Here is a 21,203-nt window from a genome sequence, read left to right as displayed (position 1 = left end):
GGAGCCAGCTCCTTGGAAAACAGCACCAGTGGACAAACTCTCCTTTTTTTCCCTTTTTTTTCCTTTTTTGTTTTTTTTAATTTCTCAATGAGTATATGTGCATTAACTCAAAACTAAATGGCGTGTGGGTCTTGTCATGGTGCTTGTTGAGTGCAGGAAAATGACAGATTACCATTTGCCATCCACCCTTGCTGATGTTTTACCATCTATAAATGGCGTGCGTGCATGCTCTTCCATGGCTTACGGCCATACCACCCTGAATACGCCCGATCTCGTCCGATCTCGGAAGCTAAGCAGGGTCGGGCCGGGTCAGTACTTGGATGGGAGACCGCCTGGGAATACCCGGTGCTGTAAGCTTTTTATTCTCACCTTTCATCAGCAGAGGGCGCTGCTCCTCCTTTACTGGAGCCAGCTCCTTGGAAAACAGCACCAGTGGACAAACTCTCTTTTTTTTTTTTTTTTAATTTGTCAGTGAGTATATGTGCATCAACTGAAAACTAAATGGCGTGTGGGTCTTGTCATGGCGCTTGTTGAGTGCAGGAAAATGACAGATTACCATTTGCCATCCACCCTTGCTGATGTTTTACCATCTATAAATGGCGTGCGTGCATGCTCTTCCATGGCTTACGGCCATACCACCCTGAATACGCCCGATCTCGTCCGATCTCGGAAGCTAAGCAGGGTCGGGCCGGGTCAGTACTTGGATGGGAGACCGCCTGGGAATACCCGGTGCTGTAAGCTTTTTATTCTCACCTTTCATCAGCAGAGGGCGCTGCTCCTCCTTTACTGGAGCCAGCTCCTTGGAAAACAGCACCAGTGGACAAACTCCTTTTTTTCCCTTTTTTTTCCTTTTTTGTTTTTTTTAATTTCTCAATGAGTATATGTGCATCAACTCAAAACTAAATGGCGTGTGGGTCTTGTCATGGTTCTTGTTGAGTGCAGGAAAATGACAGATTACCATTTGCCATCCACCCTTGCTGATGTTTTACCATCTATAAATGGTGTGCGTGCATGCTCTTCCATGGCTTACGGCCATACCACCCTGAATACGCCCGATCTCGTCCGATCTCGGAAGCTAAGCAGGGTCGGGCCGGGTCAGTACTTGGATGGGAGACCGCCTGGGAATACCCGGTGCTGTAAGCTTTTTGTTCTCACCTTTCATCAGCAGAGGGCGCTGCTCCTCATTTACTGGAGCCAGCTCCTTGGAAAACAGCACCAGTGGACAAACTCTCTTTTTTTTTTTTTTTATTTGTCAGTGAGTATATGTGCATCAACTGAAAACTAAATGGCGTGTGGGTCTTGTCATGGCGCTTGTTGAGTGCAGGAAAATGACAGATTACCATTTGCCATCCACCCTTGCTGATGTTTTACCATCTATAAATGGCGTGCGTGCATGCTCTTCCATGGCTTACGGCCATACCACCCTGAATACGCCCGATCTCGTCCGATCTCGGAAGCTAAGCAGGGTCGGGCCGGGTCAGTACTTGGATGGGAGACTGCCTGGGAATACCCGGTGCTGTAAGCTTTTTATTCTCACCTTTCATCAGCAGAGGGCGCTGCTCCTCCTTTACTGGAGCCAGCTCCTTGGAAAACAGCACCAGTGGACAAACTCTCTTTTTTTTTTTTTTTTATTTGTCAGTGAGTATATGTGCATCAACTGAAAACTAAATGGCGTGTGGGTCTTGTCATGGCGCTTGTTGAGTGCAGGAAAATGACAGATTACCATTTGCCATCCACCCTTGCTGATGTTTTACCATCTATAAATGGCGTGCGTGCATGCTCTTCCATGGCTTACGGCCATACCACCCTGAATACGCCCGATCTCGTCCGATCTCGGAAGCTAAGCAGGGTCGGGCCGGGTCAGTACTTGGATGGGAGACCGCCTGGGAATACCCGGTGCTGTAAGCTTTTTATTCTCACCTTTCATCAGCAGAGGGCGCTGCTCCTCCTTTACTGGAGCCAGCTCCTTGGAAAACAGCACCAGTGGACAAACTCTCTTTTTTTTTTGTTTTAATTTGTCAGTGAGTATATGTGCATTAACTGAAAACTAAATGGCGTGTGGGTCTTGTCATGGCGCTTGTTGAGTGCAGGAAAATGACAGATTACCATTTGCCATCCACCCTTGCTGATGTTTTACCATCTATAAATGGCGTGCGTGCATGCTCTTCCACGGCTTACGGCCATACCACCCTGAATACGCCCGATCTCGTCCGATCTCGGAAGCTAAGCAGGGTCGGGCCGGGTCAGTACTTGGATGGGAGACCGCCTGGGAATACCCGGTGCTGTAAGCTTTTTATTCTCACCTTTCATCAGCAGAGGGCGCTGCTCCTCCTTTACTGGAGCCAGCTCCTTGGAAAACAGCACCAGTGGACAAACTCTCTTTTTTTTTTTTTTTAATTTGTCGGTGAGTATATGTGCATTAACTGAAAACTAAATGGCGTGTGGGTCTTGTCATGGCGCTTGTTGAGTGCAGGAAAATGACAGATTACCATTTGCCATCCACCCTTGCTGATGTTTTACCATCTATAAATGGCGTGCGTGCATGCTCTTCCATGGCTTACGGCCATACCACCCTGAATACGCCCGATCTCGTCCGATCTCGGAAGCTAAGCAGGGTCGGGCCGGGTCAGTACTTGGATGGGAGACTGCCTGGGAATACCCGGTGCTGTAAGCTTTTTATTCTCACCTTTCATCAGCAGAGGGCGCTGCTCCTCCTTTACTGGAGCCAGCTCCTTGGAAAACAGCACCAGTGGACAAACTCTCCTTTTTTTCCCTTTTTTTTCCTTTTTTGTTTTTTTTAATTTCTCAATGAGTATATGTGCATTAACTCAAAACTAAATGGCGTGTAGGTTTTGTCATGGCGGTTGTTGAGTGCAGGAAAATGACAGATTACCATTTGCCATCCACCCTTGCTGATGTTTTACCATCTATAAATGGCGTGCGTGCATGCTCTTCCATGGCTTACGGCCATACCACCCTGAATACGCCCGATCTCGTCCGATCTCGGAAGCTAAGCAGGGTCGGGCCGGGTCAGTACTTGGATGGGAGACCGCCTGGGAATACCCGGTGCTGTAAGCTTTTTATTCTCACCTTTCATCAGCAGAGGGCGCTGCTCCTCCTTTACTGGAGCCAGCTCCTTGGAAAACAGCACCAGTGGACAAACTCTCCTTTTTTTCCCTTTTTTTTCCTTTTTTGTTTTTTTTAATTTCTCAATGAGTATATGTGCATTAACTCAAAACTAAATGGCGTGTGGGTCTTGTCATGGTGCTTGTTGAGTGCAGGAAAATGACAGATTACCATTTGCCATCCACCCTTGCTGATGTTTTACCATCTATAAATGTCGTGCGTGCATGCTCTTCCATGGCTTACAGCCATACCACCCTGAATACGCCCGATCTTGTCCGATCTCGGAAGCTAGGCAGGGTCGGGCCGGGTCAGTACTTGGATGGGAGACCGCCTGGGAATACCCGGTGCTGTAAGCTTTTTATTCTCACCTTTCATCAGCAGAGGGCGCTGCTCCTCCTTTACTGGAGCCAGCTCCTTGGAAAACAGCACCAGTGGACAAACTCTCTTTTTTTTTTTTTTTTAATTTGTCAGTGAGTATATGTGCATTTACTGAAAACTAAATGGCGTGTGGGTCTTGTCATGGCGCTTGTTGAGTGCAGGAAAATGACAGATTACCATTTGCCATCCACCCTTGCTGATGTTTTACCATCTATAAATGGCGTGCGTGCATGCTCTTCCATGGCTTACGGCCATACCACCCTGAATACGCCCGATCTCGTCCGATCTCGGAAGCTAAGCAGGGTGGGGCTGGGTCAGTACTTGGATGGGAGACCGCCTGGGAATACCCGGTGCTGTAAGCTTTTTATTCTCACCTTTCATCAGCAGAGGGCGCTGCTCCTCCTTTACTGGAGCCAGCTCCTTGGAAAACAGCACCAGTGGACAAACTCTCCTTTTTTTCCCTTTTTTTTCCTTTTTTGTTTTTTTTAATTTCTCAATGAGTATATGTGCATTAACTCAAAACTAAATGGCGTGTAGGTTTTGTCATGGCGGTTGTTGAGTGCAGGAAAATGACAGATTACCATTTGCCATCCACCCTTGCTGATGTTTTACCATCTATAAATGGCGTGCGTGCATGCTCTTCCATGGCTTACGGCCATACCACCCTGAATACGCCCGATCTCGTCCGATCTCGGAAGCTAAGCAGGGTCGGGCCGGGTCAGTACTTGGATGGGAGACCGCCTGGGAATACCCGGTGCTGTAAGCTTTTTATTCTCACCTTTCATCAGCAGAGGGCGCTGCTCCTCCTTTACTGGAGCCAGCTCCTTGGAAAACAGCACCAGTGGACAAACTCTCCTTTTTTTCCCTTTTTTTTCCTTTTTTGTTTTTTTTAATTTCTCAATGAGTATATGTGCATTAACTGAAAACTAAATGGCGTGTGGGTCTTGTCATGGTGCTTGTTGAGTGCAGGAAAATGACAGATTACCATTTGCCATCCACCCTTGCTGATGTTTTACCATCTATAAATGGCGTGCGTGCATGCTCTTCCATGGCTTACGGCCATACCACCCTGAATACGCCCGATCTCGTCCGATCTCGGAAGCTAAGCAGGGTCGGGCCGGGTCAGTACTTGGATGGGAGACCGCCTGGGAATACCCGGTGCTGTAAGCTTTTTATTCTCACCTTTCATCAGCAGAGGGCGCTGCTCCTCCTTTACTGGAGCCAGCTCCTTGGAAAACAGCACCAGTGGACAAACTCTCCTTTTTTTCCCTTTTTTTTCCTTTTTTTTTTTTTTAATTTGTCAGTGAGTATATGTGCATTAACTGAAAACTAAATGGCGTGTGGGTCTTGTCATGGCGCTTGTTGAGTGCAGGAAAATGACAGATTACCATTTGCCATCCACCCTTGCTGATGTTTTACCATCTATAAATGGCGTGCGTGAATGCTCTTCCATGGCTTACGGCCATACCACCCTGAATACGCCCGATCTCGTCCGATCTCGGAAGCTAAGCAGGGTCGGGCCGGGTCAGTACTTGGATTGGAGACCGCCTGGGAATACCCGGTGCTGTAAGCTTTTTGTTCTCACCTTTCATCAGCAGAGGGCGCTGCTCCTCCTTTACTGGAGCCAGCTCCTTGGAAAACAGCACAAGTGGACAAACTCTCCTTTTTTACCCTTTTTTTTCCTTTTTTGTTTTTTTTAAATTTCTCAATGAGTATATGTGCATTAACTGAAAAGAAAATGGCGTGTGGGTCTTGTCATGGTGCTTGTTGAGTGCAGGAAAATGACAGATTACCATTTGCCATCCACCCTTGCTGATGTTTTACCATCTATAAATGGCGTGCGTGCATGCTCTTCCATGGCTTACGGCCATACCACCCTGAATACGCCCGATCTCGTCCGATCTCGGAAGCTAAGCAGGGTCGGGCCGGGTCAGTACTTGGATGGGAGACCGCCTGGGAATACCCGGTGCTGTAAGCTTTTTATTCTCACCTTTCATCAGCAGAGGGCGCTGCTCCTCCTTTACTGGAGCCAGCTCCTTGGAAAACAGCACCAGTGGACAAACTCCTTTTTTCCCCTTATTTTTCCTTTTTTGTTTTTTTTAATTTCTCAATGAGTATATGTGCATTAACTCAAAACTAAATGGCGTGTGGGTCTTGTCATGGTGCTTGTTGAGTGCAGGAAAATGACAGATTACCATTTGCCATCCACCCTTGCTGATGTTTTACCATCTATAAATGGCGTGCGTGCATGCTCTTCCATGGCTTACGGCCATACCACCCTGAATACGCCCGATCTCGTCCGATCTCGGAAGCTAAGCAGGGTCGGGCCGGGTCAGTACTTGGATGGGAGACCGCCTGGGAATACCCGGTGCTGTAAGCTTTTTATTCTCACCTTTCATCAGCAGAGGGCGCTGCTCCTCCTTTACTGGAGCCAGCTCCTTGGAAAACAGCACCAGTGGACAAACTCTCCTTTTTTTCCCTTTTTTTTCCTTTTTTGTTTTTTTTAATTTCTCAATGAGTATATGTGCATTAACTCAAAACTAAATGGCGTGTGGGTCTTGTCATGGTGCTTGTTGAGTGCAGGAAAATGACAGATTACCATTTGCCATCCACCCTTGCTGATGTTTTACCATCTATAAATGGCGTGCGTGCATGCTCTTCCATGGCTTACGGCCATACCACCCTGAATACGCCCGATCTCGTCCGATCTCGGAAGCTAAGCAGGGTCGGGCCGGGTCAGTACTTGGATGGGAGACCGCCTGGGAATACCCGGTGCTGTAAGCTTTTTATTCTCACCTTTCATCAGCAGAGGGCGCTGCTCCTCCTTTACTGGAGCCAGCTCCTTGGAAAACAGCACCAGTGGACAAACTCTCCTTTTTTTCCCTTTTTTTTCCTTTTTTGTTTTTTTTAATTTCTCAATGAGTATATGTGCATTAACTCAAAACTAAATGGCGTGTGGGTCTTGTCATGGTGCTTGTTGAGTGCAGGAAAATGACAGATTACCATTTGCCATCCACCCTTGCTGATGTTTTACCATCTATAAATGGCGTGCGTGCATGCTCTTCCATGGCTTACGGCCATACCACCCTGAATACGCCCGATCTCGTCCGATCTCGGAAGCTAAGCAGGGTCGGGCCGGGTCAGTACTTGGATGGGAGACCGCCTGGGAATACCCGGTGCTGTAAGCTTTTTATTCTCACCTTTCATCAGCAGAGGGCGCTGCTCCTCCTTTACTGGAGCCAGCTCCTTGGAAAACAGCACCAGTGGACAAACTCTCCTTTTTTTCCCTTTTTTTTCCTTTTTTGTTTTTTTTAATTTCTCAATGAGTATATGTGCATTAACTCAAAACTAAATGGCGTGTGGGTCTTGTCATGGTGCTTGTTGAGTGCAGGAAAATGACAGATTACCATTTGCCATCCACCCTTGCTGATGTTTTACCATCTATAAATGGCGTGCGTGCATGCTCTTCCATGGCTTACGGCCATACCACCCTGAATACGCCCGATCTCGTCCGATCTCGGAAGCTAAGCAGGGTCGGGCCGGGTCAGTACTTGGATGGGAGACCGCCTGGGAATACCCGGTGCTGTAAGCTTTTTATTCTCACCTTTCATCAGCAGAGGGCGCTGCTCCTCCTTTACTGGAGCCAGCTCCTTGGAAAACAGCACCAGTGGACAAACTCTCCTTTTTTTCCCTTTTTTTTCCTTTTTTGTTTTTTTTAATTTCTCAATGAGTATATGTGCATTAACTCAAAACTAAATGGCGTGTGGGTCTTGTCATGGTGCTTGTTGAGTGCAGGAAAATGACAGATTACCATTTGCCATCCACCCTTGCTGATGTTTTACCATCTATAAATGGCGTGCGTGCATGCTCTTCCATGGCTTACGGCCATACCACCCTGAATACGCCCGATCTCGTCCGATCTCGGAAGCTAAGCAGGGTCGGGCCGGGTCAGTACTTGGATGGGAGACCGCCTGGGAATACCCGGTGCTGTAAGCTTTTTATTCTCACCTTTCATCAGCAGAGGGCGCTGCTCCTCCTTTACTGGAGCCAGCTCCTTGGAAAACAGCACCAGTGGACAAACTCTCCTTTTTTTCCCTTTTTTTTCCTTTTTTGTTTTTTTTAATTTCTCAATGAGTATATGTGCATTAACTCAAAACTAAATGGCGTGTGGGTCTTGTCATGGTGCTTGTTGAGTGCAGGAAAATGACAGATTACCATTTGCCATCCACCCTTGCTGATGTTTTACCATCTATAAATGGCGTGCGTGCATGCTCTTCCATGGCTTACGGCCATACCACCCTGAATACGCCCGATCTCGTCCGATCTCGGAAGCTAAGCAGGGTCGGGCCGGGTCAGTACTTGGATGGGAGACCGCCTGGGAATACCCGGTGCTGTAAGCTTTTTATTCTCACCTTTCATCAGCAGAGGGCGCTGCTCCTCCTTTACTGGAGCCAGCTCCTTGGAAAACAGCACCAGTGGACAAACTCTCCTTTTTTTCCCTTTTTTTTCCTTTTTTGTTTTTTTTAATTTCTCAATGAGTATATGTGCATTAACTCAAAACTAAATGGCGTGTGGGTCTTGTCATGGTGCTTGTTGAGTGCAGGAAAATGACAGATTACCATTTGCCATCCACCCTTGCTGATGTTTTACCATCTATAAATGGCGTGCGTGCATGCTCTTCCATGGCTTACGGCCATACCACCCTGAATACGCCCGATCTCGTCCGATCTCGGAAGCTAAGCAGGGTCGGGCCGGGTCAGTACTTGGATGGGAGACCGCCTGGGAATACCCGGTGCTGTAAGCTTTTTATTCTCACCTTTCATCAGCAGAGGGCGCTGCTCCTCCTTTACTGGAGCCAGCTCCTTGGAAAACAGCACCAGTGGACAAACTCTCCTTTTTTTCCCTTTTTTTTCCTTTTTTGTTTTTTTTAATTTCTCAATGAGTATATGTGCATTAACTCAAAACTAAATGGCGTGTGGGTCTTGTCATGGTGCTTGTTGAGTGCAGGAAAATGACAGATTACCATTTGCCATCCACCCTTGCTGATGTTTTACCATCTATAAATGGCGTGCGTGCATGCTCTTCCATGGCTTACGGCCATACCACCCTGAATACGCCCGATCTCGTCCGATCTCGGAAGCTAAGCAGGGTCGGGCCGGGTCAGTACTTGGATGGGAGACCGCCTGGGAATACCCGGTGCTGTAAGCTTTTTATTCTCACCTTTCATCAGCAGAGGGCGCTGCTCCTCCTTTACTGGAGCCAGCTCCTTGGAAAACAGCACCAGTGGACAAACTCTCCTTTTTTTCCCTTTTTTTTCCTTTTTTGTTTTTTTTAATTTCTCAATGAGTATATGTGCATTAACTCAAAACTAAATGGCGTGTGGGTCTTGTCATGGTGCTTGTTGAGTGCAGGAAAATGACAGATTACCATTTGCCATCCACCCTTGCTGATGTTTTACCATCTATAAATGGCGTGCGTGCATGCTCTTCCATGGCTTACGGCCATACCACCCTGAATACGCTCGATCTCGTCCGATCTCGGAAGCTAAGCAGGGTCGGGCCGGGTCAGTACTTGGATGGGAGACCGCCTGGGAATACCCGGTGCTGTAAGCTTTTTATTCTCACCTTTCATCAGCAGAGGGCGCTGCTCCTCCTTTACTGGAGCCAGCTCCTTGGAAAACAGCACCAGTGGACAAACTCTCCTTTTTTTCCCTTTTTTTTCCTTTTTTGTTTTTTTTAATTTCTCAATGAGTATATGTGCATTAACTCAAAACTAAATGGCATGTGGGTCTTGTCATGGTGCTTGTTGAGTGCAGGAAAATGACAGATTACCATTTGCCATCCACCCTTGCTGATGTTTTACCATCTATAAGTGGCGTGCGTGCATGCTCTTCCATGGCTTACGGCCATACCACCCTGAATACGCCCGATCTCGTCCGATCTCGGAAGCTAAGCAGGGTCGGGCCGGGTCAGTACTTGGATGGGAGACCGCCTGGGAATACCCGGTGCTGTAAGCTTTTTATTCTCACCTTTCATCAGCAGAGGGCGCTGCTCCTCCTTTACTGGAGCCAGCTCCTTGGAAAACAGCACCAGTGGACAAACTCTCCTTTTTTTCCCTTTTTTTTCCTTTTTTGTTTTTTTTAATTTCTCAATGAGTATATGTGCATTAACTCAAAACTAAATGGCGTGTGGGTCTTGTCATGGTGCTTGTTGAGTGCAGGAAAATGACAGATTACCATTTGCCATCCACCCTTGCTGATGTTTTACCATCTATAAATGGCGTGCGTGCATGCTCTTCCATGGCTTACGGCCATACCACCCTGAATACGCCCGATCTCGTCCGATCTCGGAAGCTAAGCAGGGTCAGGCCGGATCAGTACTTGGATGGGAGACCGCCTGGGAATACCCGGTGCTGTAAGCTTTTTATTCTCACCTTTCATCAGCAGAGGGCGCTGCTCCTCCTTTACTGGAGCCAGCTCCTTGGAAAACAGCACCAGTGGACAAATTCTCCTTTTTTTCCCTTTTTTTTCCTTTTTTGTTTTTTTTAATTTCTCAATGAGTATATGTGCATTAACTCAAAACTAAATGGCGTGTGGGTCTTGTCATGGTGCTTGTTGAGTGCAGGAAAATGACAGATTACCATTTGCCATCCACCCTTGCTGATGTTTTACCATCTATAAATGGCGTGCGTGCATGCTCTTCCATGGCTTACGGCCATACCACCCTGAATACGCCCGATCTCGTCCGATCTCGGAAGCTAAGCAGGGTCGGGCCGGGTCAGTACTTGGATGGGAGACCGCCTGGGAATACCCGGTGCTGTAAGCTTTTTATTCTCACCTTTCATCAGCAGAGGGCGCTGCTCCTCCTTTACTGGAGCCAGCTCCTTGGAAAACAGCACCAGTGGACAAACTCTCTTTTTTTTTTTTTTTAATTTGTCAGTGAGTATATGTGCATTAACTGAAAACTAAATGGCGTGTGGGTCTTGTCATGGCGCTTGTTGAGTGCAGGAAAATAACAGATTACCATTTGCCATCCACCCTTGCTGATGTTTTACCATCTATAAATGGCGTGCGTGCATGCTCTTCCATGGCTTACGGCCATACCACCCTGAATACGCCCGATCTCGTCCGATCTCGGAAGCTAAGCAGGGTCGGGCCGGGTCAGTACTTGGATGGGAGACCGCCTGGGAATACCCGGTGCTGTAAGCTTTTTATTCTCACCTTTCATCAGCAGAGGGCGCTGCTCCTCCTTTACTGGAGCCAGCTCCTTGGAAAACAGCACCAGTGGACAAACTCTCCTTTTTTTCCCTTTTTTTTCCTTTTTTGTTTTTTTTAATTTCTCAATGAGTATATGTGCATTAACTCAAAACTAAATGGCGTGTGGGTCTTGTCATGGTGCTTGTTGAGTGCAGGAAAATGACAGATTACCATTTGCCATCCACTCTTGCTGATGTTTTACCATCTATAAATGGCGTGCATGCATGCTCTTCCATGGCTTACGGCCATACCACCCTGAATACGCCCGATCTCGTCCGATCTCGGAAGCTAAGCAGGGTCGGGCCGGGTCAGTACTTGGATGGGAGACCGCCTGGGAATACCCGGTGCTGTAAGCTTTTTATTCTCACCTTTCATCAGCAGAGGGCGCTGCTCCTCCTTTACTGGAGCCAGCTCCTTGGAAAACAGCACCAGTGGACAAACTCTCCTTTTTTTTTTTTTTTAATTTGTCAGTGAGTATATGTGCATTAACTGAAAACTAAATGGCGTGTGGGTCTTGTCATGGCGCTTGTTGAGTGCAGGAAAATAACAGATTACCATTTGCCATCCACCCTTGCTGATGTTTTACCATCTATAAATGGCGTGCGTGCATGCTCTTCCATGGCTTACGGCCATACCACCCTGAATACGCCCGATCTCGTCCGATCTCGGAAGCTAAGCAGGGTCGGGCCGGGTCAGTACTTGGATGGGAGACCGCCTGGGAATACCCGGTGCTGTAAGCTTTTTATTCTCACCTTTCATCAGCAGAGGGCGCTGCTCCTACTTTACTGGAGCCAGCTCCTTGGAAAACAGCACCAGTGGACAAACTCTCCTTTTTTTCCCTTTTTTTTCCTTTTTTGTTTTTTTTAATTTCTCAATGAGTATATGTGCATTAACTCAAAACTAAATGGCGTGTGGGTCTTGTCATGGTGCTTGTTGAGTGCAGGAAAATGACAGATTACCATTTGCCATCCACCCTTGCTGATGTTTTACCATCTATAAATGGCGTGCGTGCATGCTCTTCCATGGCTTACGGCCATACCACCCTGAATACGCCCGATCTCGTCCGATCTCGGAAGCTAAGCAGGGTCGGGCCGGGTCAGTACTTGGATGGGAGACCGCCTGGGAATACCCGGTGCTGTAAGCTTTTTATTCTCACCTTTCATCAGCAGAGGGCGCTGCTCCTCCTTTACTGGAGCCAGCTCCTTGGAAAACAGCACCAGTGGACAAACTCTCCTTTTTTTCCCTTTTTTTTTCCTTTTTTGTTTTTTTTAATTTCTCAATGAGTATATGTGCATTAACTCAAAACTAAATGGCATGTGGGTCTTGTCATAGTGCTTGTTGAGTGCAGGAAAATGACAGATTACCATTTGCCATCCACCCTTGCTGCTGTTTTACCATCTATAAATGGCGTACGTACATGCTCTTCCATTGCTTACGGCCATACCACCCTGAATACGCCCGATCTCGTCCGATCTCGGAAGCTAAGCAGGGTCGGGCCGGGTCAGTACTTGCATGGGAGACCGCCTGGGAATACCCGGTGCTGTAAGCTTTTTATTCTCACCTTTCATCAGCAGAGGGCGCTGCTCCTCCTTTACTGGAGCCAGCTCCTTGGAAAACAGCACCAGTGGACAAACTCTCTTTTTTTTTTTGTTTTAATTTGTCAGTGAGTATATGTGCATTAACTGAAAACTAAATGGCGTGTGGGTCTTGTCATGGCGCTTGTTGAGTGCAGGAAAATGACAGATTACCATTTGCCATCCACCCTTGCTGATGTTTTACCATCTATAAATGGCGTGCGTGCATGCTCTTCCATGGCTTACGGCCATACCACCCTGAATACGCCCGATCTCGTCCGATCTCGGAAGCTAAGCAGGGTCGGGCCGGGTCAGTACTTGGATGGGAGACCGCCTGGGAATACCCGGTGCTGTAAGCTTTTTATTCTCACCTTTCATCAGCAGAGGGCGCTGCTCCTCCTTTACTGGAGCCAGCTCCTTGGAAAACAGCACCAGTGGACAAACTCTCCTTTTTTTCCCTTTTTTTTCCTTTTTTGTTTTTTTTAATTTCTCAATGAGTATATGTGCATTAACTCAAAACTAAATGGCGTGTGGGTCTTGTCATGGTGCTTGTTGAGTGCAGGAAAATGACAGATTACCATTTGCCATCCACCCTTGCTGATGTTTTACCATCTATAAATGGCGTGCGTGCATGCTCTTCCATGGCTTACGGCCATACCACCCTGAATACACCCGATCTCGTCCGATCTCGGAAGCTAAGCAGGGTCGGGCCGGGTCAGTACTTGGATGGGAGACCGCCTGGGAATACCCGGTGCTGTAAGCTTTTTATTCTCACCTTTCATCAGCAGAGGGCGCTGCTCCTCCTTTACTGGAGCCAGCTCCTTGGAAAACAGCACCAATGGACAAACTCTCCTTTTTTTCCCTTTTTTTTCCTTTTTTGTTTTTTTTAATTTCTCAATGAGTATATGTGCATTAACTCAAAACTAAATGGCATGTGGGTCTTGTCATGGTGCTTGTTGAGTGCAGGAAAATGACAGATTACCATTTGCCATCCACCCTTGCTGCTGTTTTACCATCTATAAATGGCGTACGTACATGCTCTTCCATTGCTTACGGCCATACCACCCTGAATACGCCCGATCTCGTCCGATCTCGGAAGCTAAGCAGGGTCGGGCCGGGTCAGTACTTGCATTGGAGACCGCCTGGGAATACCCGGTGCTGTAAGCTTTTTATTCTCACCTTTCATCAGCAGAGGGCGCTGCTCCTCCTTTACTGGAGCCAGCTCCTTGGAAAACAGCACCAGTGGACAAACTCCCTTTTTTTTTTTTTTTTAATTTGTCAGTGAGTATATGTGCATTAACTGAAAACTAAATGGCGTATGGGTCTTGTCATGGCGCTTCGTGAGTGCAGGAAAATGACAGATTACCATTTGCCATCCACCCTTGCTGATGTTTTACCATCTATAAATGGCGTGCGTGCATGCTCTTCCACGGCTTACGGCCATACCACCCTGAATACGCCCGATCTCGTCCGATCTCGGAAGCTAAGCAGGGTCGGGCCGGGTCAGTACTTGGATGGGAGACCGCCTGGGAATACCCGGTGCTGTAAGCTTTTTATTCTCACCTTTCATCAGCAGAGGGCGCTGCTCCTCCTTTACTGGAGCCAGCTCCTTGGAAAACAGCACCAGTGGACAAACTCTCCTTTTTTTCCCTTTTTTTTCCTTTTTTGTTTTTTTTTAATTTCTCAATGAGTATATGTGCATTAACTCAAAACTAAATGGCATGTGGGTCTTGTCATGGTGCTTGTTGAGTGCAGGAAAATGACAGATTACCATTTGCCATCCACCCTTGCTGCTGTTTTACCATCTATAAATGGCGTACGTACATGCTCTTCCATGGCTTACGGCCATACCACCCTGAATACACCCGATCTCGTCCGATCTCGGAAGCTAAGCAGGGTCGGGCCGGGTCAGTACTTGGATGGGAGACCGCCTGGGAATACCCGGTGCTGTAAGCTTTTTATTCTCACCTTTCATCAGCAGAGGGCGCTGCTCCTCCTTTACTGGAGCCAGCTCCTTGGAAAACAGCACCAATGGACAAACTCTCCTTTTTTTCCCTTTTTTTTCCTTTTTTGTTTTTTTTAATTTCTCAATGAGTATATGTGCATTAACTCAAAACTAAATGGCATGTGGGTCTTGTCATGGTGCTTGTTGAGTGCAGGAAAATGACAGATTACCATTTGCCATCCACCCTTGCTGCTGTTTTACCATCTATAAATGGCGTACGTACATGCTCTTCCATTGCTTACGGCCATACCACCCTGAATACGCCCGATCTCGTCCGATCTCGGAAGCTAAGCAGGGTCGGGCCGGGTCAGTACTTGCATTGGAGACCGCCTGGGAATACCCGGTGCTGTAAGCTTTTTATTCTCACCTTTCATCAGCAGAGGGCGCTGCTCCTCCTTTACTGGAGCCAGCTCCTTGGAAAACAGCACCAGTGGACAAACTCTCTTTTTTTTTTTTTTTTAATTTGTCAGTGAGTATATGTGCATTAACTGAAAACTAAATGGCGTATGGGTCTTGTCATGGCGCTTCGTGAGTGCAGGAAAATGACAGATTACCATTTGCCATCCACCCTTGCTGATGTTTTACCATCTATAAATGGCGTGCGTGCATGCTCTTCCACGGCTTACGGCCATACCACCCTGAATACGCCCGATCTCGTCCGATCTCGGAAGCTAAGCAGGGTCGGGCCGGGTCAGTACTTGGATGGGAGACCGCCTGGGAATACCCGGTGCTGTAAGCTTTTTATTCTCACCTTTCATCAGCAGAGGGCGCTGCTCCTCCTTTACTGGAGCCAGCTCCTTGGAAAACAGCACCAGTGGACAAACTCTCTTTTTTTTTTTTTTTAATTTGTCAGTGAGTATATGTGCATTAACTGAAAACTAAATGGCGTGTGGGTCTTGTCATGGCGCTTGTTGAGTGCAGGAAAATAACAGATTACCATTTGCCATCCACCCTTGCTGATGTTTTACCATCTATAAATGGCGTGCGTGCATGCTCTTCCATGGCTTACGGCCATACCACCCTGAATACGCCCGATCTCGTCCGATCTCGGAAGCTAAGCAGGGTCGGGCCGGGTCAGTACTTGGATGGGAGACCGCCTGGGAATACCCGGTGCTGTAAGCTTTTTATTCTCACCTTTCATCAGCAGAGGGCGCTGCTCCTCCTTTACTGGAGCCAGCTCCTTGGAAAACAGCACCAGTGGACAAACTCTCCTTTTTTTCCCTTTTTTTTCCTTTTTTGTTTTTTTTAATTTCTCAATGAGTATATGTGCATTAACTCAAAACTAAATGGCGTGTGGGTCTTGTCATGGTGCTTGTTGAGTGCAGGAAAATGACAGATTACCATTTGCCATCCACCCTTGCTGATGTTTTACCATCTATAAATGGCGTGCGTGCATGCTCTTCCATGGCTTACGGCCATACCACCCTGAATACGCCCGATCTCGTCCGATCTCGGAAGCTAAGCAGGGTCGGGCCGGGTCAGTACTTGGATGGGAGACCGCCTGGGAATACCCGGTGCTGTAAGCTTTTTATTCTCACCTTTCATCAGCAGAGGGCGCTGCTCCTCCTTTACTGGAGCCAGCTCCTTGGAAAACAGCACCAGTGGACAAACTCTCCTTTTTTTCCCTTTTTTTTCCTTTTTTGTTTTTTTTAATTTCTCAATGAGTATATGTGCATTAACTCAAAACTAAATGGCGTGTGGGTCTTGTCATGGTGCTTGTTGAGTGCAGGAAAATGACAGATTACCATTTGCCATCCACCCTTGCTGATGTTTTACCATCTATAAATGGCGTGCGTGCATGCTCTTCCATGGCTTACGGCCATACCACCCTGAATACGCCCGATCTCGTCCGATCTCGGAAGCTAAGCAGGGTCGGGCCGGGTCAGTACTTGGATGGGAGACCGCCTGGGAATACCCGGTGCTGTAAGCTTTTTATTCTCACCTTTCATCAGCAGAGGGCGCTGCTCCTCCTTTACTGGAGCCAGCTCCTTGGAAAACAGCACCAGTGGACAAACTCTCCTTTTTTTCCCTTTTTTTTCCTTTTTTGTTTTTTTTAATTTCTCAATGAGTATATGTGCATTAACTCAAAACTAAATGGCGTGTGGGTCTTGTCATGGTGCTTGTTGAGTGCAGGAAAATGACAGATTACCATTTGCCATCCACCCTTGCTGCTGTTTTACCATCTATAAATGGCGTGCGTGCATGCTCTTCCATGGCTTACGGCCATACCACCCTGAATACGCCCGATCTCGTCCGATCTCGGAAGCTAAGCAGGGTCGGGCCGGGTCAGTACTTGGATGGGAGACCGCCTGGGAATACCCGGTGCTGTAAGCTTTTTATTCTCACCTTTCATCAGCAGAGGGCGCTGCTCCTCCTTTACTGGAGCCAGCTCCTTGGAAAACAGCACCAGTGGACAAACTCTCTTTTTTTTTTTTTTTTAATTTGTCAGTGAGTATATGTGCATTAACTGAAAACTAAATGGCGTATGGGTCTTGTCATGGCGCTTCGTGAGTGCAGGAAAATGACAGATTACCATTTGCCATCCACCCTTGCTGATGTTTTACCATCTATAAATGGCGTGCGTGCATGCTCTTCCACGGCTTACGGCCATACCACCCTGAATACGCCCGATCTCGTCCGATCTCGGAAGCTAAGCAGGGTCGGGCCGGGTCAGTACTTGGATGGGAGACCGCCTGGGAATACCCGGTGCTGTAAGCTTTTTATTCTCACCTTTCATCAGCAGAGGGCGCTGCTCCTCCTTTACTGGAGCCAGCTCCTTGGAAAACAGCACCAGTGGACAAACTCTCCTTTTTTTCCCTTTTTTTTCCTTTTTTGTTTTTTTTAATTTCTCAATGAGTATATGTGCATTAACTCAAAACTAAATGGCATGTGGGTCTTGTCATGGTGCTTGTTGAGTGCAGGAAAATGACAGATTACCATTTGCCATCCACCCTTGCTGCTGTTTTACCATCTATAAATGGCGTACGTACATGCTCTTCCATTGCTTACGGCCATACCACCCTGAATACGCCCGATCTCGTCCGATCTCGGAAGCTAAGCAGGGTCGGGCCGGGTCAGTACTTGCATTGGAGACCGCCTGGGAATACCCGGTGCTGTAAGCTTTTTATTCTCACCTTTCATCAGCAGAGGGCGCTGCTCCTCCTTTACTGGAGCCAGCTCCTTGGAAAACAGCACCAGTGGACAAACTCTCTTTTTTTTTTTTTTTTAATTTGTCAGTGAGTATATGTGCATTAACTGAAAACTAAATGGCGTATGGGTCTTGTCATGGCGCTTCGTGAGTGCAGGAAAATGACAGATTACCATTTGCCATCCACCCTTGCTGATGTTTTACCATCTATAAATGGCGTGCGTGCATGCTCTTCCACGGCTTACGGCCATACCACCCTGAATACGCCCGATCTCGTCCGATCTCGGAAGCTAAGCAGGGTCGGGCCGGGTCAGTACTTGGATGGGAGACCGCCTGGGAATACCCGGTGCTGTAAGCTTTTTATTCTCACCTTTCATCAGCAGAGGGCGCTGCTCCTCCTTTACTGGAGCCAGCTCCTTGGAAAACAGCACCAGTGGACAAACTCTCCTTTTTTTCCCTTTTTTTTCCTTTTTTGTTTTTTTTTAATTTCTCAATGAGTATATGTGCATTAACTCAAAACTAAATGGCATGTGGGTCTTGTCATGGTGCTTGTTGAGTGCAGGAAAATGACAGATTACCATTTGCCATCCACCCTTGCTGCTGTTTTACCATCTATAAATGGCGTACGTACATGCTCTTCCATTGCTTACGGCCATACCACCCTGAATACGCCCGATCTCGTCCGATCTCGGAAGCTAAGCAGGGTCGGGCCGGGTCAGTACTTGCATTGGAGACCGCCTGGGAATACCCGGTGCTGTAAGCTTTTTATTCTCACCTTTCATCAGCAGAGGGCGCTGCTCCTCCTTTACTGGAGCCAGCTCCTTGGAAAACAGCACCAGTGGACAAATTCTCCTTTTTTTCCCTTTTTTTTCCTTTTTTGTTTTTTTTAATTTCTCAATGAGTATATGTGCATTAACTCAAAACTAAATGGCGTGTGGGTCTTGTCATGGTGCTTGTTGAGTGCAGGAAAATGACAGATTACCATTTGCCATCCACCCTTGCTGATGTTTTACCATCTATAAATGGCGTGCGTGCATGCTCTTCCATGGCTTACGGCCATACCACCCTGAATACGCCCGATCTCGTCCGATCTCGGAAGCTAAGCAGGGTCGGGCCGGGTCAGTACTTGGATGGGAGACCGCCTGGGAATACCCGGTGCTGTAAGCTTTTTATTCTCACCTTTCATCAGCAGAGGGCGCTGCTCCTCCTTTACTGGAGCCAGCTCCTTGGAAAACAGCACCAGTGGACAAACTCTCCTTTTTTTCCCTTTTTTTTCCTTTTTTGTTTTTTTTAATTTCTCAATGAGTATATGTGCATTAACTCAAAACTAAATGGCGTGTGGGTCTTGTCATGGTGCTTGTTGAGTGCAGGAAAATGACAGATTACCATTTGCCATCCACCCTTGCTGCTGTTTTACCATCTATAAATGGCGTGCGTGCATGCTCTTCCATGGCTTACGGCCATACCACCCTGAATACGCCCGATCTCGTCCGATCTCGGAAGCTAAGCAGGGTCGGGCCGGGTCAGTACTTGGATGGGAGACCGCCTGGGAATACCCGGTGCTGTAAGCTTTTTATTCTCACCTTTCATCAGCAGAGGGCGCTGCTCCTCCTTTACTGGAGCCAGCTCCTTGGAAAACAGCACCAATGGACAAACTCTCCTTTTTTTCCCTTTTTTTTCCTTTTTTGTTTTTTTTAATTTCTCAATGAGTATATGTGCATTAACTCAAAACTAAATGGCATGTGGATCTTGTCATGGTGCTTGTTGAGTGCAGGAAAATGACAGATTACCATTTGCCATCCACCCTTGCTGCTGTTTTACCATCTATAAATGGCGTACGTACATGCTCTTCCATTGCTTACGGCCATACCACCCTGAATACGCCCGATCTCGTCCGATCTCGGAAGCTAAGCAGGGTCGGGCCGGGTCAGTACTTGCATGGGAGACCGCCTGGGAATACCCGGTGCTGTAAGCTTTTTATTCTCACCTTTCATCAGCAGAGGGCGCTGCTCCTCCTTTACTGGAGCCAGCTCCTTGGAAAACAGCACCAGTGGACAAACTCTCTTTTTTTTTTTGTTTTAATTTGTCAGTGAGTATATGTGCATTAACTGAAAACTAAATGGTGTGTGGGTCTTGTCATGGCGCTTGTTGAGTGCAGGAAAATGACAGATTACCATTTGCCATCCACCCTTGCTGATGTTTTACCATCTATAAATGGCGTGCGTGCATGCTCTTCCATGGCTTACGGCCATACCACCCTGAATACGCCCGATCTCGTCCGATCTCGGAAGCTAAGCAGGGTCGGGCCGGGTCAGTACTTGGATGGGAGACCGCCTGGGAATACCCGGTGCTGTAAGCTTTTTATTCTCACCTTTCATCAGCAGAGGGCGCTGCTCCTCCTTTACTGGAGCCAGCTCCTTGGAAAACAGCACCAGTGGACAAACTCTCTTTTTTTTTTTGTTTTAATTTGTCAGTGAGTATATGTGCATTAACTCAAAACTAAATGGCGTGTGGGTCTTGTCATGGCACTTGTTGAGTGCAGGAAAATGACAGATTACCATTTGCCATCCACCCTTGCTGATGTTTTACCATCTATAAATGGCGTGCGTGCATGCTCTTCCATGGCTTACGGCCATACCACCCTGAATACGCCCGATCTCGTCCGATCTCGGAAGCTAAGCAGGGTCGGGCCGGGTCAGTACTTGGATGGGAGACCGCCTGGGAATACCCGGTGCTGTAAGCTTTTTATTCTCACCTTTCATCAGCAGAGGGCGCTGCTCCTCCTTTACTGGAGCCAGCTCCTTGGAAAACAGCACCAGTGGACAAACTCTCCTTTTTTTCCCTTTTTTTTCCTTTTTTGTTTTTTTTAATTTCTCAATGAGTATATGTGCATTAACTCAAAACTAAATGGTGTGTGGGTCTTGTCATGGTGCTTGTTGAGTGCAGGAAAATGACAGATTACCATTTGCCATCCACCCTTGCTGATGTTTTACCATCTATAAATGGCGTGCGTGCATGCTCTTCCATGGCTTACGGCCATACCACCCTGAATACGCCCGATCTCGTCCGATCTCGGAAGCTAAGCAGGGTCGGGCCGGGTCAGTACTTGGATGGGAGACCGCCTGGGAATACCCGGTGCTGTAAGCTTTTTATTCTCACCTTTCATCAGCAGAGGGCGCTGCTCCTCCTTTACTGGAGCCAGCTCCTTGGAAAACAGCACCAATGGACAAACTCTCCTTTTTTTCCCTTTTTTTTCCTTTTTTGTTTTTTTTAATTTCTCAATGAGTATATGTGCATTAACTCAAAACTAAATGGCATGTGGGTCTTGTCATGGTGCTTGTTGAGTGCAGGAAAATGACAGATTACCATTTGCCATCCACCCTTGCTGCTGTTTTACCATCTATAAATGGCGTACGTACATGCTCTTCCATTGCTTACGGCCATACCACCCTGAATACGCCCGATCTCGTCCGATCTCGGAAGCTAAGCAGGGTCGGGCCGGGTCAGTACTTGCATTGGAGACCGCCTGGGAATACCCGGTGCTGTAAGCTTTTTATTCTCACCTTTCATCAGCAGAGGGCGCTGCTCCTCCTTTACTGGAGCCAGCTCCTTGGAAAACAGCACCAGTGGACAAACTCTCTTTTTTTTTTTTTTTTAATTTGTCAGTGAGTATATGTGCATTAACTGAAAACTAAATGGCGTGTGGGTCTTGTCATG

The 21,203-nt window shown here is 47.4% G+C and overlaps 53 non-coding genes across 53 annotated transcripts; all 53 read left to right on the top strand.

Moving 5' to 3' along the window:
• Window positions 1-238: 238 nt before the first annotated feature.
• On the top strand, window positions 239-357 carry LOC144460438 (5S ribosomal RNA). The gene has a single exon (XR_013489156.1). It is a non-coding gene; the product is annotated as a 5S ribosomal RNA (ribosomal RNA).
• Window positions 358-622: 265 nt separating this feature from the next.
• Window positions 623-741, top strand: LOC144460437 (5S ribosomal RNA). Its single transcript, XR_013489155.1, has one exon. It is a non-coding gene; the product is annotated as a 5S ribosomal RNA (ribosomal RNA).
• A 283-nt stretch (window positions 742-1,024) lies between these two features.
• LOC144460436 (5S ribosomal RNA) lies at window positions 1,025-1,143 on the top strand. The gene has a single exon (XR_013489154.1). It is a non-coding gene; the product is annotated as a 5S ribosomal RNA (ribosomal RNA).
• A 263-nt stretch (window positions 1,144-1,406) lies between these two features.
• On the top strand, window positions 1,407-1,525 carry LOC144460975 (5S ribosomal RNA). Its single transcript, XR_013489694.1, has one exon. It is a non-coding gene; the product is annotated as a 5S ribosomal RNA (ribosomal RNA).
• A 264-nt stretch (window positions 1,526-1,789) lies between these two features.
• On the top strand, window positions 1,790-1,908 carry LOC144460435 (5S ribosomal RNA). The gene has a single exon (XR_013489153.1). It is a non-coding gene; the product is annotated as a 5S ribosomal RNA (ribosomal RNA).
• Window positions 1,909-2,172: 264 nt separating this feature from the next.
• LOC144460434 (5S ribosomal RNA) lies at window positions 2,173-2,291 on the top strand. Its single transcript, XR_013489152.1, has one exon. It is a non-coding gene; the product is annotated as a 5S ribosomal RNA (ribosomal RNA).
• Window positions 2,292-2,555: 264 nt separating this feature from the next.
• LOC144460973 (5S ribosomal RNA) lies at window positions 2,556-2,674 on the top strand. The gene has a single exon (XR_013489692.1). It is a non-coding gene; the product is annotated as a 5S ribosomal RNA (ribosomal RNA).
• A 285-nt stretch (window positions 2,675-2,959) lies between these two features.
• Window positions 2,960-3,078, top strand: LOC144460433 (5S ribosomal RNA). The gene has a single exon (XR_013489151.1). It is a non-coding gene; the product is annotated as a 5S ribosomal RNA (ribosomal RNA).
• A 285-nt stretch (window positions 3,079-3,363) lies between these two features.
• On the top strand, window positions 3,364-3,482 carry LOC144461261 (5S ribosomal RNA). The gene has a single exon (XR_013489980.1). It is a non-coding gene; the product is annotated as a 5S ribosomal RNA (ribosomal RNA).
• A 265-nt stretch (window positions 3,483-3,747) lies between these two features.
• LOC144460967 (5S ribosomal RNA) lies at window positions 3,748-3,866 on the top strand. The gene has a single exon (XR_013489686.1). It is a non-coding gene; the product is annotated as a 5S ribosomal RNA (ribosomal RNA).
• A 285-nt stretch (window positions 3,867-4,151) lies between these two features.
• On the top strand, window positions 4,152-4,270 carry LOC144460432 (5S ribosomal RNA). Its single transcript, XR_013489150.1, has one exon. It is a non-coding gene; the product is annotated as a 5S ribosomal RNA (ribosomal RNA).
• A 285-nt stretch (window positions 4,271-4,555) lies between these two features.
• LOC144460431 (5S ribosomal RNA) lies at window positions 4,556-4,674 on the top strand. The gene has a single exon (XR_013489149.1). It is a non-coding gene; the product is annotated as a 5S ribosomal RNA (ribosomal RNA).
• A 284-nt stretch (window positions 4,675-4,958) lies between these two features.
• Window positions 4,959-5,077, top strand: LOC144461170 (5S ribosomal RNA). The gene has a single exon (XR_013489889.1). It is a non-coding gene; the product is annotated as a 5S ribosomal RNA (ribosomal RNA).
• Window positions 5,078-5,363: 286 nt separating this feature from the next.
• Window positions 5,364-5,482, top strand: LOC144460430 (5S ribosomal RNA). Its single transcript, XR_013489148.1, has one exon. It is a non-coding gene; the product is annotated as a 5S ribosomal RNA (ribosomal RNA).
• Window positions 5,483-5,765: 283 nt separating this feature from the next.
• Window positions 5,766-5,884, top strand: LOC144460428 (5S ribosomal RNA). The gene has a single exon (XR_013489146.1). It is a non-coding gene; the product is annotated as a 5S ribosomal RNA (ribosomal RNA).
• A 285-nt stretch (window positions 5,885-6,169) lies between these two features.
• On the top strand, window positions 6,170-6,288 carry LOC144460427 (5S ribosomal RNA). The gene has a single exon (XR_013489145.1). It is a non-coding gene; the product is annotated as a 5S ribosomal RNA (ribosomal RNA).
• A 285-nt stretch (window positions 6,289-6,573) lies between these two features.
• On the top strand, window positions 6,574-6,692 carry LOC144460426 (5S ribosomal RNA). The gene has a single exon (XR_013489144.1). It is a non-coding gene; the product is annotated as a 5S ribosomal RNA (ribosomal RNA).
• A 285-nt stretch (window positions 6,693-6,977) lies between these two features.
• On the top strand, window positions 6,978-7,096 carry LOC144460425 (5S ribosomal RNA). Its single transcript, XR_013489143.1, has one exon. It is a non-coding gene; the product is annotated as a 5S ribosomal RNA (ribosomal RNA).
• A 285-nt stretch (window positions 7,097-7,381) lies between these two features.
• On the top strand, window positions 7,382-7,500 carry LOC144460424 (5S ribosomal RNA). The gene has a single exon (XR_013489142.1). It is a non-coding gene; the product is annotated as a 5S ribosomal RNA (ribosomal RNA).
• A 285-nt stretch (window positions 7,501-7,785) lies between these two features.
• Window positions 7,786-7,904, top strand: LOC144460423 (5S ribosomal RNA). The gene has a single exon (XR_013489141.1). It is a non-coding gene; the product is annotated as a 5S ribosomal RNA (ribosomal RNA).
• Window positions 7,905-8,189: 285 nt separating this feature from the next.
• On the top strand, window positions 8,190-8,308 carry LOC144460422 (5S ribosomal RNA). The gene has a single exon (XR_013489140.1). It is a non-coding gene; the product is annotated as a 5S ribosomal RNA (ribosomal RNA).
• A 285-nt stretch (window positions 8,309-8,593) lies between these two features.
• On the top strand, window positions 8,594-8,712 carry LOC144460421 (5S ribosomal RNA). The gene has a single exon (XR_013489139.1). It is a non-coding gene; the product is annotated as a 5S ribosomal RNA (ribosomal RNA).
• Window positions 8,713-8,997: 285 nt separating this feature from the next.
• LOC144460768 (5S ribosomal RNA) lies at window positions 8,998-9,116 on the top strand. Its single transcript, XR_013489487.1, has one exon. It is a non-coding gene; the product is annotated as a 5S ribosomal RNA (ribosomal RNA).
• A 285-nt stretch (window positions 9,117-9,401) lies between these two features.
• On the top strand, window positions 9,402-9,520 carry LOC144460420 (5S ribosomal RNA). The gene has a single exon (XR_013489138.1). It is a non-coding gene; the product is annotated as a 5S ribosomal RNA (ribosomal RNA).
• A 285-nt stretch (window positions 9,521-9,805) lies between these two features.
• LOC144461141 (5S ribosomal RNA) lies at window positions 9,806-9,924 on the top strand. Its single transcript, XR_013489860.1, has one exon. It is a non-coding gene; the product is annotated as a 5S ribosomal RNA (ribosomal RNA).
• A 285-nt stretch (window positions 9,925-10,209) lies between these two features.
• On the top strand, window positions 10,210-10,328 carry LOC144460419 (5S ribosomal RNA). The gene has a single exon (XR_013489137.1). It is a non-coding gene; the product is annotated as a 5S ribosomal RNA (ribosomal RNA).
• Window positions 10,329-10,592: 264 nt separating this feature from the next.
• LOC144460417 (5S ribosomal RNA) lies at window positions 10,593-10,711 on the top strand. Its single transcript, XR_013489135.1, has one exon. It is a non-coding gene; the product is annotated as a 5S ribosomal RNA (ribosomal RNA).
• Window positions 10,712-10,996: 285 nt separating this feature from the next.
• LOC144460416 (5S ribosomal RNA) lies at window positions 10,997-11,115 on the top strand. Its single transcript, XR_013489134.1, has one exon. It is a non-coding gene; the product is annotated as a 5S ribosomal RNA (ribosomal RNA).
• A 265-nt stretch (window positions 11,116-11,380) lies between these two features.
• On the top strand, window positions 11,381-11,499 carry LOC144460415 (5S ribosomal RNA). The gene has a single exon (XR_013489133.1). It is a non-coding gene; the product is annotated as a 5S ribosomal RNA (ribosomal RNA).
• A 285-nt stretch (window positions 11,500-11,784) lies between these two features.
• LOC144460414 (5S ribosomal RNA) lies at window positions 11,785-11,903 on the top strand. Its single transcript, XR_013489132.1, has one exon. It is a non-coding gene; the product is annotated as a 5S ribosomal RNA (ribosomal RNA).
• Window positions 11,904-12,189: 286 nt separating this feature from the next.
• On the top strand, window positions 12,190-12,308 carry LOC144460923 (5S ribosomal RNA). The gene has a single exon (XR_013489642.1). It is a non-coding gene; the product is annotated as a 5S ribosomal RNA (ribosomal RNA).
• Window positions 12,309-12,573: 265 nt separating this feature from the next.
• On the top strand, window positions 12,574-12,692 carry LOC144460413 (5S ribosomal RNA). Its single transcript, XR_013489131.1, has one exon. It is a non-coding gene; the product is annotated as a 5S ribosomal RNA (ribosomal RNA).
• A 285-nt stretch (window positions 12,693-12,977) lies between these two features.
• Window positions 12,978-13,096, top strand: LOC144461385 (5S ribosomal RNA). Its single transcript, XR_013490086.1, has one exon. It is a non-coding gene; the product is annotated as a 5S ribosomal RNA (ribosomal RNA).
• Window positions 13,097-13,381: 285 nt separating this feature from the next.
• Window positions 13,382-13,500, top strand: LOC144461259 (5S ribosomal RNA). Its single transcript, XR_013489978.1, has one exon. It is a non-coding gene; the product is annotated as a 5S ribosomal RNA (ribosomal RNA).
• Window positions 13,501-13,765: 265 nt separating this feature from the next.
• LOC144460412 (5S ribosomal RNA) lies at window positions 13,766-13,884 on the top strand. Its single transcript, XR_013489130.1, has one exon. It is a non-coding gene; the product is annotated as a 5S ribosomal RNA (ribosomal RNA).
• A 286-nt stretch (window positions 13,885-14,170) lies between these two features.
• LOC144461069 (5S ribosomal RNA) lies at window positions 14,171-14,289 on the top strand. The gene has a single exon (XR_013489788.1). It is a non-coding gene; the product is annotated as a 5S ribosomal RNA (ribosomal RNA).
• A 285-nt stretch (window positions 14,290-14,574) lies between these two features.
• Window positions 14,575-14,693, top strand: LOC144461258 (5S ribosomal RNA). Its single transcript, XR_013489977.1, has one exon. It is a non-coding gene; the product is annotated as a 5S ribosomal RNA (ribosomal RNA).
• A 265-nt stretch (window positions 14,694-14,958) lies between these two features.
• On the top strand, window positions 14,959-15,077 carry LOC144460411 (5S ribosomal RNA). The gene has a single exon (XR_013489129.1). It is a non-coding gene; the product is annotated as a 5S ribosomal RNA (ribosomal RNA).
• A 264-nt stretch (window positions 15,078-15,341) lies between these two features.
• On the top strand, window positions 15,342-15,460 carry LOC144460410 (5S ribosomal RNA). The gene has a single exon (XR_013489128.1). It is a non-coding gene; the product is annotated as a 5S ribosomal RNA (ribosomal RNA).
• Window positions 15,461-15,745: 285 nt separating this feature from the next.
• On the top strand, window positions 15,746-15,864 carry LOC144460409 (5S ribosomal RNA). Its single transcript, XR_013489127.1, has one exon. It is a non-coding gene; the product is annotated as a 5S ribosomal RNA (ribosomal RNA).
• A 285-nt stretch (window positions 15,865-16,149) lies between these two features.
• On the top strand, window positions 16,150-16,268 carry LOC144460408 (5S ribosomal RNA). The gene has a single exon (XR_013489126.1). It is a non-coding gene; the product is annotated as a 5S ribosomal RNA (ribosomal RNA).
• Window positions 16,269-16,553: 285 nt separating this feature from the next.
• Window positions 16,554-16,672, top strand: LOC144460406 (5S ribosomal RNA). Its single transcript, XR_013489124.1, has one exon. It is a non-coding gene; the product is annotated as a 5S ribosomal RNA (ribosomal RNA).
• A 265-nt stretch (window positions 16,673-16,937) lies between these two features.
• LOC144460405 (5S ribosomal RNA) lies at window positions 16,938-17,056 on the top strand. Its single transcript, XR_013489123.1, has one exon. It is a non-coding gene; the product is annotated as a 5S ribosomal RNA (ribosomal RNA).
• Window positions 17,057-17,341: 285 nt separating this feature from the next.
• On the top strand, window positions 17,342-17,460 carry LOC144461257 (5S ribosomal RNA). Its single transcript, XR_013489976.1, has one exon. It is a non-coding gene; the product is annotated as a 5S ribosomal RNA (ribosomal RNA).
• Window positions 17,461-17,725: 265 nt separating this feature from the next.
• On the top strand, window positions 17,726-17,844 carry LOC144460404 (5S ribosomal RNA). The gene has a single exon (XR_013489122.1). It is a non-coding gene; the product is annotated as a 5S ribosomal RNA (ribosomal RNA).
• A 286-nt stretch (window positions 17,845-18,130) lies between these two features.
• LOC144461256 (5S ribosomal RNA) lies at window positions 18,131-18,249 on the top strand. The gene has a single exon (XR_013489975.1). It is a non-coding gene; the product is annotated as a 5S ribosomal RNA (ribosomal RNA).
• A 285-nt stretch (window positions 18,250-18,534) lies between these two features.
• On the top strand, window positions 18,535-18,653 carry LOC144460403 (5S ribosomal RNA). Its single transcript, XR_013489121.1, has one exon. It is a non-coding gene; the product is annotated as a 5S ribosomal RNA (ribosomal RNA).
• A 285-nt stretch (window positions 18,654-18,938) lies between these two features.
• Window positions 18,939-19,057, top strand: LOC144460402 (5S ribosomal RNA). Its single transcript, XR_013489120.1, has one exon. It is a non-coding gene; the product is annotated as a 5S ribosomal RNA (ribosomal RNA).
• Window positions 19,058-19,342: 285 nt separating this feature from the next.
• On the top strand, window positions 19,343-19,461 carry LOC144460922 (5S ribosomal RNA). Its single transcript, XR_013489641.1, has one exon. It is a non-coding gene; the product is annotated as a 5S ribosomal RNA (ribosomal RNA).
• A 265-nt stretch (window positions 19,462-19,726) lies between these two features.
• LOC144460401 (5S ribosomal RNA) lies at window positions 19,727-19,845 on the top strand. Its single transcript, XR_013489119.1, has one exon. It is a non-coding gene; the product is annotated as a 5S ribosomal RNA (ribosomal RNA).
• Window positions 19,846-20,110: 265 nt separating this feature from the next.
• On the top strand, window positions 20,111-20,229 carry LOC144460400 (5S ribosomal RNA). Its single transcript, XR_013489118.1, has one exon. It is a non-coding gene; the product is annotated as a 5S ribosomal RNA (ribosomal RNA).
• A 285-nt stretch (window positions 20,230-20,514) lies between these two features.
• Window positions 20,515-20,633, top strand: LOC144460399 (5S ribosomal RNA). Its single transcript, XR_013489117.1, has one exon. It is a non-coding gene; the product is annotated as a 5S ribosomal RNA (ribosomal RNA).
• Window positions 20,634-20,918: 285 nt separating this feature from the next.
• On the top strand, window positions 20,919-21,037 carry LOC144461255 (5S ribosomal RNA). The gene has a single exon (XR_013489974.1). It is a non-coding gene; the product is annotated as a 5S ribosomal RNA (ribosomal RNA).
• Window positions 21,038-21,203: the final 166 nt, after the last annotated feature.

This window comes from Epinephelus lanceolatus, chromosome 22 (assembly GCF_041903045.1).
Source record: "Epinephelus lanceolatus isolate andai-2023 chromosome 22, ASM4190304v1, whole genome shotgun sequence".
NCBI classification, from domain to species: Eukaryota; Metazoa; Chordata; class Actinopteri; order Perciformes; family Serranidae; genus Epinephelus; species Epinephelus lanceolatus.
The sequence above is the reverse complement of the archived record's forward strand: the minus strand, read 5'-3'. Positions and strand labels throughout refer to the sequence as shown.